Below are 16,674 nucleotides of genomic sequence, written 5' to 3' on the forward strand. Positions count from 1 at the left end.
GTTCTGCTCCAGATCAGCTGATAGTTCTGCTCCAGCTGATAATTCTGCTCCAGCTGATAGTCTGCTGCAGCTGATAGTTCTACTCCAAATCAGCTGATAGTTCTACTCCAGATCAGCTGATAGTTCTGCTCCAGATCAGCTGATTGTTCTGCTCCAGATCAGCTGATAGTTCTTCTCCAGATCAGCTGATAGTTCTGCTCCAGATGATAGTTCTGCTCCAGATCACCTGATAATTCTAATTCCGGATCAGTTGATAGTTCCGCTCCGGATCAGCTGATAGTTCTGCTCCTGATCAGCTGATAGTTCTGCTCCGGATCAGCTGATAGTTCTGCTCCGGATCAGCTGATAGTTCTGCTCCATGTCAGCTGATAGTTCTGCTCCGGATCAGCTGATAGTTCAGCTCCGGATCAGCTGATAGTTCTGCTCCGGATCAGCTGATAGTTCTGCTCCAGCTGATTGTCTGCTCCAGCTGATAGTTCTACTCCAGATCAGCTGTTAGTTCTTCTCCAGATCAGCTGATAGTTCTGCTCCAGATCAGCTGATAGTTCTGCTCCAGATCAGCTGATAGTTCTGCTCCAGATCAGCTGATAGTTCTACCCCAGATCAGTTGATAGTTCTGCTCCAGATCAGCTTATAGTTCTGCTCCAGATAAGCTGATAGTTCTACTCCAGCTGATAGTTCTGCTCCAGATCAGCTGATAGTTCTACTCCAGATCAGTTGATAGTTCTACTCCAGATCAGTTGATAGTTTTACTCCGGATCAGCTGATAGTTCTGCTCCAGATCAGCTGATAGTTCTGCTCCAGATCAGCTGATAGTTCTGCTCCAGATCAGCTGATAGTTCTGCTCCAGATAAGCTGATAGTTCTGCTCCAGATAAGCTGATAGTTCTACTCCAGCTGATAGTTCTGCTCCAGATCAGCTGATAGTTCCTCTCCAGATCAGCTGATAGTTCTGCTCCAGATCAGTTGATAGTTCTGCTCAAGATGATAGTTCTGCTCCGTATCAGCTGATAGTTCTGCTCCGGATCAGCTGATAGTTCTGCTCCAGCTGATAGTCTGCTCCAGCTGATTGTCTGCTCCAGCTGATAGTTCTACTCCAGATCAGCTGTTAGTTCTGCTCCAGATCAGCTGATAGTTCTGCTCCAGATCAGCTGATAGTTCTACCCCAGATCAGCTGATAGTTCTGCTCCAGATCAGCTGATAGTTCTACTCCAGATCAGTTGATAGTTCTACTCCAGATCAGTTGATAGTTTTACTCCAGATCAGCTGATAGTTCTACTCCGGATCAGTTGATAGTTCTGCTCCAGATCAGCTGATAGTTCTACTCCAGCTGATAGTTCTGCTCCAGATCAGCTGATAGTTCCTCTCCAGATCAGCTGATAGTTCTGCTCCAGATCAGTTGATAGTTCTGCTCAAGATGATAGTTCTGCTCCAGATCAGCTGATAGTTCTACTCCGGATCAGTTGATAGTTCTGCTCCGGATCAGCTGATAGTTCTGCTCCGGATCAGCTGATAGTTCTGCTCCGGATCAGCTGATAGTTCTGCTCCAGATCAGCTGATAGTTCTGCTCCGGATCAGCTGATAGTTCTGCTCCAGATCAGCTGATAGTTCTGCTCCAGATCAGCTGATAGTTCTGCTCCAGATCAGCTGATAGTTCTACTCCAGATCAGCTGATAGTTCTGCTCCAGATCAGCTGATAGTTCTGCTCCAGATCTGCTGATAGTTCTGCTCCAGATCAGCTTATAGTTCTGCTCCAGATAAGCTGATAGTTCTTCTCCAGCTGATAGTTCTGCTCCAGATCAGCTGATAGTTCTACTCCAGATCAGCTGATAGTTCTGCTCCAGATCAGCTGATAGTTCTGCTCCAGATCAGCTGATAGTTCTTCTCCGTATCAGCTGATAGTTCTGCTCCGTATCAGCTGATAGTTCTGCTCCGTATCAGCTGATAGTTCTGCTCCGGATCAGCTGATAGTTCTGCTCCGGATCAGCTGATAGTTCTGCTCCGGATCAGCTGATAGTTCTGCTCCAGATAAGCTGATAGTTCTTCTCCAGCTGATAGTTCTGCTCCAGATCAGCTGATAGTTCTACTCCAGATCAGCTGATAGTTCTGCTCCAGATCAGCTGATAGTTCTGCTCCAGATCAGCTGATAGTTCTTCTCCGTATCAGCTGATAGTTCTACTCCAGATCAGCTGATAGTTCTGCTCCAGATCAGCTGATAGTTCTGCTCCAGATCAGCTGATAGTTCTGCTCCAGATCAGCTGATAGTTCTACTCCAGATCAGCTGATAGTTCTGCTCCAGATCAGCTGATAGTTCTGCTCCAGATCTGCTGATAGTTCTGCTCCAGATTAGCTTATAGTTCTGCTCCAGATAAGCTGATAGTTCTACTCCAGCTGATAGTTCTGCTCCAGATCAGCTGATAGTTCTACTCCAGATCAGTTGATAGTTCTACTCCAGATCAGTTGATAGTTTTACTCCAGATCAGCTGATAGTTCTGCTCCAGATCAGCTGATAGTTCCTCTCCAGATCAGCTGATAGTTCTGCTCCGGATCAGTTGATAGTTCTGCTCAAGATGATAGTTCTGCTCCAGATCAGCTGATAGTTCTACTCCGGATCAGTTGATAGTTCTGCTCCGGATCAGCTGATAGTTCTGCTCCGGATCAGCTGATAGTTCTGCTCCAGATCAGCTGATAGTTCTACTCCAGATCAGCTGATAGTTCTTCTCCAGATCAGCTGATAGTTCTGCTACATATCAGTTGATAGTTCTGCTCCGGATCCGCTGATAGTTCTGCTCCGGATCAGCTGATAGTTCTGCTCCGGATCAGCTGATAGTTCTGCTCCAGATCAGCTGATAGTTCTGCTCCAGATCAGCTGATAGTTCTTCTCCGGATCAGCTGATAGTTCTACTCCTGATCAGTTGATAGTTCTGCTCCGGATCAGCTGATAGTTCTGCTCCGGATCAGCTGATAGTTCTGCTCCAGCTGATAGTCTGCTCCAGCTGATTGTCTGCTCCAGCTGATAGTTCTACTCCAGATCAGCTGATAGTTCTACACCAGATCATCTGATAGTTCTGCTCCAGATCAGCTGATAGTTCTGCTCCAGATCAGCTGATAGTTCTGCTCCAGATCAGCTGATAGTTCTTCTCCGGATCAGCTGATAGTTCTACTCCTGATCAGTTGATAGTTCTGCTCCGTATCAGCTGATAGTTCTGCTCCGTATCAGCTGATAGTTCTGCTCCGGATCAGCTGATATTTCTGCTCCAGCTGATAGTCTGCTCCAGCTGATTGTCTGCTCCAGCTGATAGTTCTACTCCAGATCAGCTGATAGTTCTACTCCAGATCAGCTGATAGTTCTGCTCCAGATCAGCTGATAGTTCTGCTCCAGATCAGCTGATAGTTCTGCTCCAGATCTGCTGATAGTTCTGCTCCAGATCTGCTGATAGTTCTGCTCCAGATCAGCTTATAGTTCTGCTCCAGATAAGCTGATAGTTCTGCTCCAGATCAGCTGATAGTTCTACTCCAGATCAGTTGATAGTTCTACTCCAGATCAGCTGATAGTTTTGCTCCAGATCAGCTGATTGTTCTGCTCCAGATCAGCTGATAGTTCTGCTCCAGATCAGCTGATAGTTCTGCTCCAGATCAGTTGATAGTTCTGCTCAAGATGATAGTTCTGCTCCAGATCAGCTGATAGTTCTACTCCGGATCAGTTGATAGTTCTGCTCCGGATCAGCTGATAGTTCTACTCCAGATCAGTTGATAGTTTTGCTCCAGATCAGCTGATAGTTCTGCTCCAGATCAGCTGATAGTTCTGCTCCAGATCAGTTGATAGTTCTGCTCCAGATGATAGTTCTGCTCCTGATCAGCTGATAGTTCTACTTTGGATCAGTTGATAGTTCTGCTCCAGATCGGCTGATAGTTCTGCTCCGGATCCGCTGATAGTTCTGCTCCGGATCAGCTGATAGTTCTGCTCCAGATCAGCTGATAGTTCTGCTCCAGATCAGCTGATAGTTCTGCTCCAGATCAGCTGATAGTTCTGCTCCAGCTGCTAATTCTGCTCCAGCTGATAGTCTGCTGCAGCTGATAGTTCTACTCCAAATCAGCTGATAGTTCTGCTCCAGATCAGCTGATAGTTCTGCTCCAGATCAGCTGATAGTTCTGCTCCAGATCAGCTGATAGTTCTTCTCCAGATCAGATGATAGTTCTGCTCCAGATCACCTGATAATTCTGCTCCGGATCAGTTGATAGTTCCGCTCCGGATCAGCTGATAGTTCTACTCCAGATCAGCTGATAGTTCTGCTCCAGATCAGCTGATAGTTCTTCTCCGTATCAGCTGATAGTTCTGCTCCGTATCAGCTGATAGTTCTGCTCCGTATCAGCTGATAGTTCTGCTCAGTATCAGCTGATAGTTCTGCTCCGTATCAGCTGATAGTTCTGCTCCGGATCAGCTGATAGTTCTGCTCCAGATCAGCTGATAGTTCTGCTCCAGATCAGCTGATAGTTCTGCTCCAGATCAGCTGATAGTTCTGCTCCAGATCAGCTGATAGTTCTGCTCCAGATCAGCTGATAGTTCTGCTCCAGATCAGCTGATAGTTCTGCTCCAGATCTGCTGATAGTTCTGCTCCAGATCTGCTGATAGTTCTGCTCCAGATCAGCTTATAGTTCTGCTCCAGATAAGCTGATAGTTCTACTCCAGCTGATAGTTCTGCTCCAGATCAGCTGATAGTTCTACCCCAGATCAGTTGATAGTTCTGCTCCAGATCAGCTTATAGTTCTGCTCCAGATAAGCGGATAGTTCTACTCCAGCTGATAGTTCTGCTCCAGATCAGCTGATAGTTCTACTCCAGATCAGTTGATAGTTCTACTCCAGATCAGTTGATAGTTTTACTCCAGATCAGCTGATAGTTCTGCTCCAGATCAGCTGATAGTTCCGCTCCAGATCAGCTGATAGTTCTGCTCCAGATCAGTTGATAGTTCTGCTCAAGATGATAGTTCTGCTCCAGATCAGCTGATAGTTCTACTCCGGATCAGTTGATAGTTCTGCTCCGGATCAGCTGATAGTTCTGCTCCGGATCAGCTGATAGTTCTGCTCCAGATCAGCTGATAGTTCTGCTCCAGATCAGCTGATAGTTCTTCTCCGTATCAGCTGATAGTTCTGCTCCGTATCAGCTGATAGTTCTGCTCCGTATCAGCTGATAGTTCTGCTCCGGATCAGCTGATAGTTCTGCTCCGTATCAGCTGATAGTTCTGCTCCGTATCAGCTGATAGTTCTGCTCCGGATCAGCTGATAGTTCTGCTCCAGCTGATTGTCTGCTCCAGCTGATAGTTCTACTCCAGATCAGCTGATAGTTCTGCTCCAGATCAGCTGATAGTTCTGCTCCAGATCAGCTGATAGTTCTGCTCCAGATCAGCTGATAGTTCTGCTCCAGATCAGCTGATAGTTCTGCTCCAGATCAGCTGATAGTTCTACTCCAGATCAGCTGATAGTTCTGCTCCAGATCAGCTGATAGTTCTGCTCCAGATCTGCTGATAGTTCTGCTCCAGATCTGCTGATAGTTCTGCTCCAGATCAGCTTATAGTTCTGCTCCAGATAAGCTGATAGTTCTACTCCAGCTGATAGTTCTGCTCCAGATCAGCTGATAGTTCTACCCCAGATCAGTTGATAGTTCTGCTCCAGATCAGCTTATAGTTCTGCTCCAGATAAGCAGATAGTTCTACTCCAGCTGATAGTTCTGCTCCAGATCAGCTGATAGTTCTACTCCAGATCAGTTGATAGTTCTACTCCAGATCAGTTGATAGTTTTACTCCAGATCAGCTGATAGTTCTGCTCCAGATCAGCTGATAGTTCCGCTCCAGATCAGCTGATAGTTCTGCTCCAGATCAGTTGATAGTTCTGCTCAAGATGATAGTTCTGCTCCAGATAAGCTGATAGTTCTACTCCGGATCAGTTGATAGTTCTGCTCCGGATCAGCTGATAGTTCTGCTCCGGATCAGCTGATAGTTCTACTCCAGATCAGCTGATAGTTCTTCTCCATATCAGCTGATAGTTCTGCTACATATCAGTTGATAGTTCTGCTCCGGATCCGCTGATAGTTCTGCTCCGGATCAGCTGATAGTTCTGCTCCAGATCAGCTGATAGTTCTGCTCCAGATCAGCTGATAGTTCTGCTCCAGATCAGCTGATAGTTCTGCTCCAGATCAGCTGATAGTTCTTCTCCAGATCAGCTGATAGTTCTGCTCCAGATGATAGTTCTGCTCCAGATCACCTGATAATTCTAATTCCGGATCAGTTGATAGTTCTGCTCATGATCAGCTGATAGTTCTGCTCCGGATCAGCTGATAGTTCTTCTCCGGATCAGCTGATAGTTCTACTCCTGATCAGTTGATAGTTCTGCTCCGTATCAGCTGATAGTTCTGCTCCGTATCAGCTGATAGTTCTGCTCCGGATCAGCTGATAGTTCTGCTCCAGCTGATAGTCTGCTCCAGCTGATTGTCTGCTCCAGCTGATAGTTCTACTCCAGATCAGCTGATAGTTCTACTCCAGATCAGTTGATAGTTCTGCTCCAGATCAGCTGATATTTCTGCTCCAGATCAGCTGATAGTTCCTCTCCAGATCAGCTGATAGTTCTGCTCCAGATCAGTTGATAGTTCTGCTCCAGATGATAGTTCTACTCCAGATCAGCTGATAGTTCTGCTCCGTATCAGCTGATAGTTCTGCTCCGGATCAGCTGATAGTTCTGCTCCAGCTGATTGTCTGCTCCAGCTGATTGTCTGCTCCAGCTGATAGTTCTACTCCAGATCAGCTGATAGTTCTGCTCCAGATCAGCTGATAGTTCTGCTCCAGATCAGCTGATAGTTCTGCTCCAGATCAGCTGATAGTTCTGCTCCAGATCAGCTGATAGTTCTGCTCCAGATCAGCTGATAGTTCTGCTCCAGATCAGCTGATAGTTCTGCTCCAGATCTGCTGATAGTTCTGCTCCAGATCTGCTGATAGTTCTGCTCCAGATCAGCTTATAGTTCTGCTCCAGATAAGCTGATAGTTCTACTCCAGCTGATAGTTCTGCTCCAGATCAGCTGATAGTTCTACCCCAGATCAGTTGATAGTTCTGCTCCAGATCAGCTTATAGTTCTGCTCCAGATAAGCGGATAGTTCTACTCCAGCTGATAGTTCTGCTCCAGATCAGCTGATAGTTCTACTCCAGATCAGTTGATAGTTCTACTCCAGATCAGTTGATAGTTTTACTCCAGATCAGCTGATAGTTCTGCTCCAGATCAGCTGATAGTTCCGCTCCAGATCAGCTGATAGTTCTGCTCCAGATCAGTTGATAGTTCTGCTCAAGATGATAGTTCTGCTCCAGATCAGCTGATAGTTCTACTCCGGATCAGTTGATAGTTCTGCTCCGGATCAGCTGATAGTTCTGCTCCGGATCAGCTGATAGTTCTACTCCAGTTCAGCTGATAGTTCTTCTCCATATCAGCTGATAGTTCTGCTACATATCAGTTGATAGTTCTGCTCCGGATCCGCTGATAGTTCTGCTCCGGATCAGCTGATAGTTCTGCTCCAGATCAGCTGATAGTTCTGCTCCAGATCAGCTGATAGTTCTGCTCCAGATCAGCTGATAGTTCTGCTCCAGATCAGCTGATAGTTCTGCTCCAGATCAGCTGATAGTTCTTCTCCAGATCAGCTGATAGTTCTGCTCCAGATGATAGTTCTGCTCCAGATCACCTGATAATTCTAATTCCGGATCAGTTGATAGTTCCGCTCCGGATCAGCTGATAGTTCTTCTCCGGATCAGCTTATAGTTCTACTCCTGATCAGTTGATAGTTCTGCTCCGTATCAGCTGATAGTTCTGCTCCGTATCAGCTGATAGTTCTGCTCCGGATCAGCTGATAGTTCTGCTCCAGATCAGCTGATAGTTCCGCTCCAGATCAGCTGATAGTTCTGCTCCAGATCAGTTGATAGTTCTGCTCAAGATGATAGTTCTGCTCCAGATAAGCTGATAGTTCTACTCCGGATCAGTTGATAGTTCTGCTCCGGATCAGCTGATAGTTCTGCTCCGGATCAGCTGATAGTTCTACTCCAGATCAGCTGATAGTTCTTCTCCATATCAGCTGATAGTTCTGCTACATATCAGTTGATAGTTCTGCTCCGGATCCGCTGATAGTTCTGCTCCGGATCAGCTGATAGTTCTGCTCCAGATCAGCTGATAGTTCTGCTCCAGATCAGCTGATAGTTCTGCTCCAGATCAGCTGATAGTTCTGCTCCAGATCAGCTGATAGTTCTTCTCCAGATCAGCTGATAGTTCTGCTCCAGATGATAGTTCTGCTCCAGATCACCTGATAATTCTAATTCCGGATCAGTTGATAGTTCTGCTCATGATCAGCTGATAGTTCTGCTCCGGATCAGCTGATAGTTCTTCTCCGGATCAGCTGATAGTTCTACTCCTGATCAGTTGATAGTTCTGCTCAGTATCAGCTGATAGTTCTGCTCCGTATCAGCTGATAGTTCTGCTCCGGATCAGCTGATAGTTCTGCTCCAGCTGATAGTCTGCTCCAGCTGATTGTCTGCTCCAGCTGATAGTTCTACTCCAGATCAGCTGATAGTTCTACTCCAGATCAGTTGATAGTTCTGCTCCAGATCAGCTGATATTTCTGCTCCAGATCAGCTGATAGTTCCTCTCCAGATCAGCTGATAGTTCTGCTCCAGATCAGTTGATAGTTCTGCTCCAGATGATAGTTCTACTCCAGATCAGCTGATAGTTCTGCTCCGTATCAGCTGATAGTTCTGCTCCGGATCAGCTGATAGTTCTGCTCCAGCTGATTGTCTGCTCCAGCTGATTGTCTGCTCCAGCTGATAGTTCTACTCCAGATCAGCTGATAGTTCTGCTCCAGATCAGCTGATAGTTCTGCTCCAGATCAGCTGATAGTTCTGCTCCAGATCAGCTGATAGTTCTGCTCCAGATCAGCTGATAGTTCTGCTCCAGATCAGCTGATAGTTCTGCTCCAGATCAGCTGATAGTTCTGCTCCAGATCAGCTGATAGTTCTGCTCCAGATCTGCTGATAGTTCTGCTCCAGATCTGCTGATAGTTCTGCTCCAGATCAGCTTATAGTTCTGCTCCAGATAAGCTGATAGTTCTACTCCAGCTGATAGTTCTGCTCCAGATCAGCTGATAGTTCTACCCCAGATCAGTTGATAGTTCTGCTCCAGATCAGCTTATAGTTCTGCTCCAGATAAGCGGATAGTTCTACTCCAGCTGATAGTTCTGCTCCAGATCAGCTGATAGTTCTACTCCAGATCAGTTGATAGTTCTACTCCAGATCAGTTGATAGTTTTACTCCAGATCAGCTGATAGTTCTGCTCCAGATCAGCTGATAGTTCCGCTCCAGATCAGCTGATAGTTCTGCTCCAGATCAGTTGATAGTTCTGCTCAAGATGATAGTTCTGCTCCAGATCAGCTGATAGTTCTACTCCGGATCAGTTGATAGTTCTGCTCCGGATCAGCTGATAGTTCTGCTCCGGATCAGCTGATAGTTCTACTCCAGATCAGCTGATAGTTCTTCTCCATATCAGCTGATAGTTCTGCTACATATCAGTTGATAGTTCTGCTCCGGATCAGCTGATAGTTCTGCTCCAGATCAGCTGATAGTTCTGCTCCAGATCAGCTGATAGTTCTGCTCCAGATCAGCTGATAGTTCTGCTCCAGATCAGCTGATAGTTCTGCTCCAGATCAGCTGATAGTTCTTCTCCAGATCAGCTGATAGTTCTGCTCCAGATGATAGTTCTGCTCCAGATCACCTGATAATTCTAATTCCGGATCAGTTGATAGTTCCGCTCCGGATCAGCTGATAGTTCTTCTCCGGATCAGCTTATAGTTCTACTCCTGATCAGTTGATAGTTCTGCTCCGTATCAGCTGATAGTTCTGCTCCGTATCAGCTGATAGTTCTGCTCCGGATCAGCTGATAGTTCTGCTCCAGCTGATAGTCTGCTCCAGCTGATTGTCTGCTCCAGCTGATAGTTCTACTCCAGATCAGCTGATAGTTCTACTCCAGATCAGTTGATAGTTCTGCTCCAGATCAGCTGATATTTCTGCTCCAGATCAGCTGATAGTTCCTCTCCAGATCAGCTGATAGTTCTGCTCCAGATCAGTTGATAGTTCTGCTCCAGATGATAGTTCTGCTCCAGATCAGCTGATAGTTCTGCTCCGGATCAGCTGATAGTTCTGCTCCGGATCAGCTGATAGTTCTGCTCCGGATCAGCTGATAGTTCTGCTCCAGCTGATTGTCTGCTCCAGCTGATAGTTCTACTCCAGATCAGATGATAGTTCTACTCCAGATCAGCTGATAGTTCTACTCCAGATCAGCTGATAGTTCTACTCCAGATCAGCTGATAGTTCTGCTCCAGATCAGCTGATAGTTCTTCTCCAGATCAGCTGATACTTCTGCTCCAGATCAGTTGATAGTTCTGCTCCGGATCAGCTGATAGTTCTACTCCGGATCAGCTGATAGTTCTACTCCGGATCAGTTGATAGTTCTGCTCCGGATCAGCTGATAGTTCTGCTCCAGCTGATAGTCTGCTCCAGCTGATTGTCTGCTCCAGCTGATAGTTCTACTCTAGATCAGCTGATAGTTCTGCTCCAGATCAGCTGATAGTTCTGCTCCAGATGATAGTTCTGCTCCAGATCAGCTGATAGTTCTACTCCGGATCAGTTGATAGTTCTGCTCCGGATCAGTTGATAGTTCTGCTCCGGATCAGCTGATAGTTCTGCTCCGGATCAGCTGATAGTTCTGCTCCGGATCAGCTGATAGTTCTGCCCCGGATCAGTTGATAGTTCTGCTCCGGATCAGCTGATAGTTCTGCTCCGGATCAGCTGATAGTTCTGCCCCGGATCAGCTGATAGTTCTGTTCCAGATCAGCTGATAGTTCTGCTCAAGATCAGCTGATAGTTCTGCTCCTGATCAGCTGATAGTTCTACTCCGGTACAGTTGATAGTTCCGCTCCGGATCAGCTGATAGTTCTTCTCCGGATCAGCTTATAGTTCTACTCCTGATCAGTTGATAGTTCTGCTCCGTATCAGCTGATAGTTCTGCTCCGTATCAGCTGATAGTTCTGCTCCGGATCAGCTGATAGTTCTGCTCCAGATCAGCTGATAGTTCCGCTCCAGATCAGCTGATAGTTCTGCTCCAGATCAGTTGATAGTTCTGCTCAAGATGATAGTTCTGCTCCAGATAAGCTGATAGTTCTACTCCGGATCAGTTGATAGTTCTGCTCCGGATCAGCTGATAGTTCTGCTCCGGATCAGCTGATAGTTCTACTCCAGATCAGCTGATAGTTCTTCTCCATATCAGCTGATAGTTCTGCTACATATCAGTTGATAGTTCTGCTCCGGATCCGCTGATAGTTCTGCTCCGGATCAGCTGATAGTTCTGCTCCAGATCAGCTGATAGTTCTGCTCCAGATCAGCTGATAGTTCTGCTCCAGATCAGCTGATAGTTCTGCTCCAGATCAGCTGATAGTTCTTCTCCAGATCAGCTGATAGTTCTGCTCCAGATGATAGTTCTGCTCCAGATCACCTGATAATTCTAATTCCGGATCAGTTGATAGTTCTGCTCATGATCAGCTGATAGTTCTGCTCCGGATCAGCTGATAGTTCTTCTCCGGATCAGCTGATAGTTCTACTCCTGATCAGTTGATAGTTCTGCTCAGTATCAGCTGATAGTTCTGCTCCGTATCAGCTGATATTTCTGCTCCAGATCAGCTGATAGTTCCTCTCCAGATCAGCTGATAGTTCTGCTCCAGATCAGTTGATAGTTCTGCTCCAGATGATAGTTCTACTCCAGATCAGCTGATAGTTCTGCTCCGTATCAGCTGATAGTTCTGCTCCGGATCAGCTGATAGTTCTGCTCCAGCTGATAGTCTGCTCCAGCTGATTGTCTGCTCCAGCTGATAGTTCTACTCCAGATCAGCTGATAGTTCTACTCCAGATCAGTTGATAGTTCTGCTCCAGATCAGCTGATATTTCTGCTCCAGATCAGCTGATAGTTCCTCTCCAGATCAGCTGATAGTTCTGCTCCAGATCAGTTGATAGTTCTGCTCCAGATGATAGTTCTACTCCAGATCAGCTGATAGTTCTGCTCCGTATCAGCTGATAGTTCTGCTCCGGATCAGCTGATAGTTCTGCTCCAGCTGATTGTCTGCTCCAGCTGATTGTCTGCTCCAGCTGATAGTTCTACTCCAGATCAGCTGATAGTTCTGCTCCAGATCAGCTGATAGTTCTGCTCCAGATCAGCTGATAGTTCTGCTCCAGATCAGCTGATAGTTCTGCTCCAGATCAGCTGATAGTTCTGCTCCAGATCAGCTGATAGTTCTGCTCCAGATCAGCTGATAGTTCTGCTCCAGATCTGCTGATAGTTCTGCTCCAGATCTGCTGATAGTTCTGCTCCAGATCAGCTTATAGTTCTGCTCCAGATAAGCTGATAGTTCTACTCCAGCTGATAGTTCTGCTCCAGATCAGCTGATAGTTCTACCCCAGATCAGTTGATAGTTCTGCTCCAGATCAGCTTATAGTTCTGCTCCAGATAAGCGGATAGTTCTACTCCAGCTGATAGTTCTGCTCCAGATCAGCTGATAGTTCTACTCCAGATCAGTTGATAGTTCTACTCCAGATCAGTTGATAGTTTTACTCCAGATCAGCTGATAGTTCTGCTCCAGATCAGCTGATAGTTCCGCTCCAGATCAGCTGATAGTTCTGCTCCAGATCAGTTGATAGTTCTGCTCAAGATGATAGTTCTGCTCCAGATCAGCTGATAGTTCTACTCCGGATCAGTTGATAGTTCTGCTCCGGATCAGCTGATAGTTCTGCTCCGGATCAGCTGATAGTTCTACTCCAGATCAGCTTATAGTTCTTCTCCATATCAGCTGATAGTTCTGCTACATATCAGTTGATAGTTCTGCTCCGGATCCGCTGATAGTTCTGCTCCGGATCAGCTGATAGTTCTGCTCCAGATCAGCTGATAGTTCTGCTCCAGATCAGCTGATAGTTCTGCTCCAGATCAGCTGATAGTTCTGCTCCAGATCAGCTGATAGTTCTGCTCCAGATCAGCTGATAGTTCTTCTCCAGATCAGCTGATAGTTCTGCTCCAGATGATAGTTCTGCTCCAGATCACCTGATAATTCTAATTCCGGATCAGTTGATAGTTCCGCTCCGGATCAGCTGATAGTTCTTCTCCGGATCAGCTGATAGTTCTACTCCTGATCAGTTGATAGTTCTGCTCCGTATCAGCTGATAGTTCTGCTCCGTATCAGCTGATAGTTCTGCTCCGGATCAGCTGATAGTTCTGCTCCAGCTGATAGTCTGCTCCAGCTGATTGTCTGCTCCAGCTGATAGTTCTACTCCAGATCAGCTGATAGTTCTACTCCAGATCAGTTGATAGTTCTGCTCCAGATCAGCTGATATTTCTGCTCCAGATCAGCTGATAGTTCCTCTCCAGATCAGCTGATAGTTCTGCTCCAGATCAGTTGATAGTTCTGCTCCAGATGATAGTTCTGCTCCAGATCAGCTGATAGTTCTGCTCCGGATCAGCTGATAGTTCTGCTCCGGATCAGCTGATAGTTCTGCTCCGGATCAGCTGATAGTTCTGCTCCAGCTGATTGTCTGCTCCAGCTGATAGTTCTACTCCAGATCAGCTGATAGTTCTGCTCCAGATCAGCTGATAGTTCTGCTCCAGATCAGCTGATAGTTCTGCTCCAGCTGATAGTCTGCTCCAGCTGATAGTCTGCTGCAGCTGATAGTTCTACTCCAAATCAGCTGATAGTTCTACTCCAGATCAGCTGATAGTTCTACTCCAGATCAGCTGATAGTTCTGCTCCAGATCAGCTGATAGTTCTTCTCCAGATCAGCTGATACTTCTGCTCCAGATCAGTTGATAGTTCTGCTCCGGATCAGCTGATAGTTCTACTCCGGATCAGCTGATAGTTCTACTCCGGATCAGTTGATAGTTCTGCTCCGGATCAGCTGATAGTTCTGCTCCGGATCAGCTGATAGTTCTGCTCCGGATCAGCTGATAGTTCTGCTCCGGATCAGCTGATAGTTCTGCCCCGGATCAGTTGATAGTTCTGCTCCGGATCAGCTGATAGTTCTGCTCCGGATCAGCTGATAGTTCTGCCCCGGATCAGCTGATAGTTCTGTTCCAGATCAGCTGATAGTTCTGCTCAAGATCAGCTGATAGTTCTGCTCCTGATCAGCTGATAGTTCTACTCCGGTACAGTTGATAGTTCTGCTCCGGATCAGCTGATAGTTCTGCTCCAGCTGATAGTCTGCTCCAGCTGATTGTCTGCTCCAGCTGATAGTTCTACTCCAGATCAGCTGATAGTTCTACTCTAGATCAGCTGATAGTTCTGCTCCAGATCAGCTGATAGTTCTGCTCCAGATGATAGTTCTGCTCCAGATCAGCTGATAGTTCTACTCCGGATCAGTTGATAGTTCTGCTCCGGATCAGTTGATAGTTCTGCTCCGGATCAGCTGATAGTTCTGCTCCGGATCAGCTGATAGTTCTGCTCCGGATCAGCTGATAGTTCTGCTCCGGATCAGCTGATAGTTCTGCCCCGGATCAGTTGATAGTTCTGCTCCGGATCAGCTGATAGTTCTGCTCCGGATCAGCTGATAGTTCTGCCCCGGATCAGCTGATAGTTCTGCCCCGGATCAGCTGATAGTTCTGTTCCAGATCAGCTGATAGTTCTGCTCAAGATCAGCTGATAGTTCTGCTCCTGATCAGCTGATAGTTCTACTCCGGTACAGTTGATAGTTCTGCTCCGGATCAGCTGATAGTTCTGCTCCAGCTGATAGTCTGCTCCAGCTGATTGTCTGCTCCAGCTGATAGTTCTACTCCAGATCAGCTGATAGTTCTACTCTAGATCAGCTGATAGTTCTGCTCCAGATCAGCTGATAGTTCTGCTCCAGATGATAGTTCTGCTCCAGATCAGCTGATAGTTCTACTCCGGATCAGTTGATAGTTCTGCTCCGGATCAGTTGATAGTTCTGCTCCGGATCAGCTGATAGTTCTGCTCCGGATCAGCTGATAGTTCTGCTCCGGATCAGCTGATAGTTCTGCCCCGGATCAGTTGATAGTTCTGCTCCGGATCAGCTGATAGTTCTGCCCCGGATCAGCTGATAGTTCTGTTCCAGATCAGCTGATAGTTCTGCTCAAGATCAGCTGATAGTTCTGCTCCTGATCAGCTGATAGTTCTACTCCGGTACAGTTGATAGTTCTGCTCCGGATCAGCTGATAGTTCTGCTCCAGCTGATAGTCTGCTCCAGCTGATAGTTCTACTCCAGATCAGCTGATAGTTCTACTCCAGATCAGCTGATAGTTCTGCTCCAGATCAGCTGATAGTTCTGCTCCAGATCAGCTGATAGTTCTGCTCCAGATCAGCTGATAGTTCTACTCCAGATCAGCTGATAGTTCTGCCCCAGATCAGCTGATAGTTCTGCTCCAGATCTGCTGATAGTTCTGCTCCAGATCAGCTTATAGTTCTGCTCCAGATAAGCTGATAGTTCTACTCCAGCTGATAGTTCTGCTCCAGATCAGCTGATAGTTCTACTCCGGATCAGTTGATAGTTCTGCTCCGGATCAGCTGATAGTTCTGCTCCGGATCAGCTGATAGTTCTGCTCCAGATCAGCTGATAGTTCTGCTCCAGATCAGCTGATAGTTCTGCTCCAGATCAGCTGATAGTTCTTCTCCGGATCAGCTGATAGTTCTACTCCTGATCAGCTGATAGTTCTGCTCCGGATCAGCTGATAGTTCTGCTCCGGATCAGCTGATAGTTCTGCTCCAGCTGATAGTATGCTCCAGCTGATTGTCTGCTCCAGCTGATAGTTCTACTCCAGATCAGCTGATAGTTCTGCTCCGGATCAGCTGATAGTTCTGCTCCACCTGATAGTATGCTCCAGCTGATTGTCTGCTCCAGCTGATAGTTCTACTCCAGATCAGCTGATAGTTCTACTCCAGATCAGCTGGTAGTTCTGCTCCAGATCAGCTGATAGTTCTGCTCCAGATCAGCTGATAGTTCTACTCCAGATCAGCTGATAGTTCTGCTCCAGATCAGCTGATAGTTCTGCTCCAGATCAGTTGATAGTTCTGCTCAAGATGATTGTTCTGCTCCAGATCAGCTGATAGTTCTACTCTGGATCAGTTGATAGTTCTGCTCAGGATCAGCTGATAGTTCTGCTCCGGATCAGCTTATAGTTCTGCTCCAGCTGATAGTCTGCTCCAGCTGATTGTCTGCTCCAGCTGATAGTTCTACTCCAGATCAGATGATAGTTCTGCTCCAGATCAGCTGATAGTTCTGCTCCAGATCAGCTGATAGTTCTGCTCCAGATCAGCTGATAGTTCTGCTCCAGATCAGCTTAAAGTTCTGCTCCAGATAAGCTGATAGTTCTACTCCAGCTGAAAGTTCTGCTCCAGATCAGCTGATAGTTCTGCCACACAGGGTTGATGTATAGTTAAAACACATTGTATCAGCTAGCTCCTTCGTACTGCCACACAGGGTTGAGGTAGAGTTAAAACACATTGTATCAGCCAGCTCCTTTGTACTGCCACACAGGGTTGAGGTAGAGCTAGCTCCTTCGTACTGCCACACAGGGTTGAGGTAGAGCTAGCTCCTTCGTACTGCCACACAGGG

The sequence above is a fragment of the Salmo salar genome, chromosome 01 (assembly GCF_965601325.2).
Source record: "Salmo salar chromosome 01, fSalSal1, whole genome shotgun sequence".
Classification (NCBI taxonomy): Eukaryota; Metazoa; Chordata; class Actinopteri; order Salmoniformes; family Salmonidae; genus Salmo; species Salmo salar.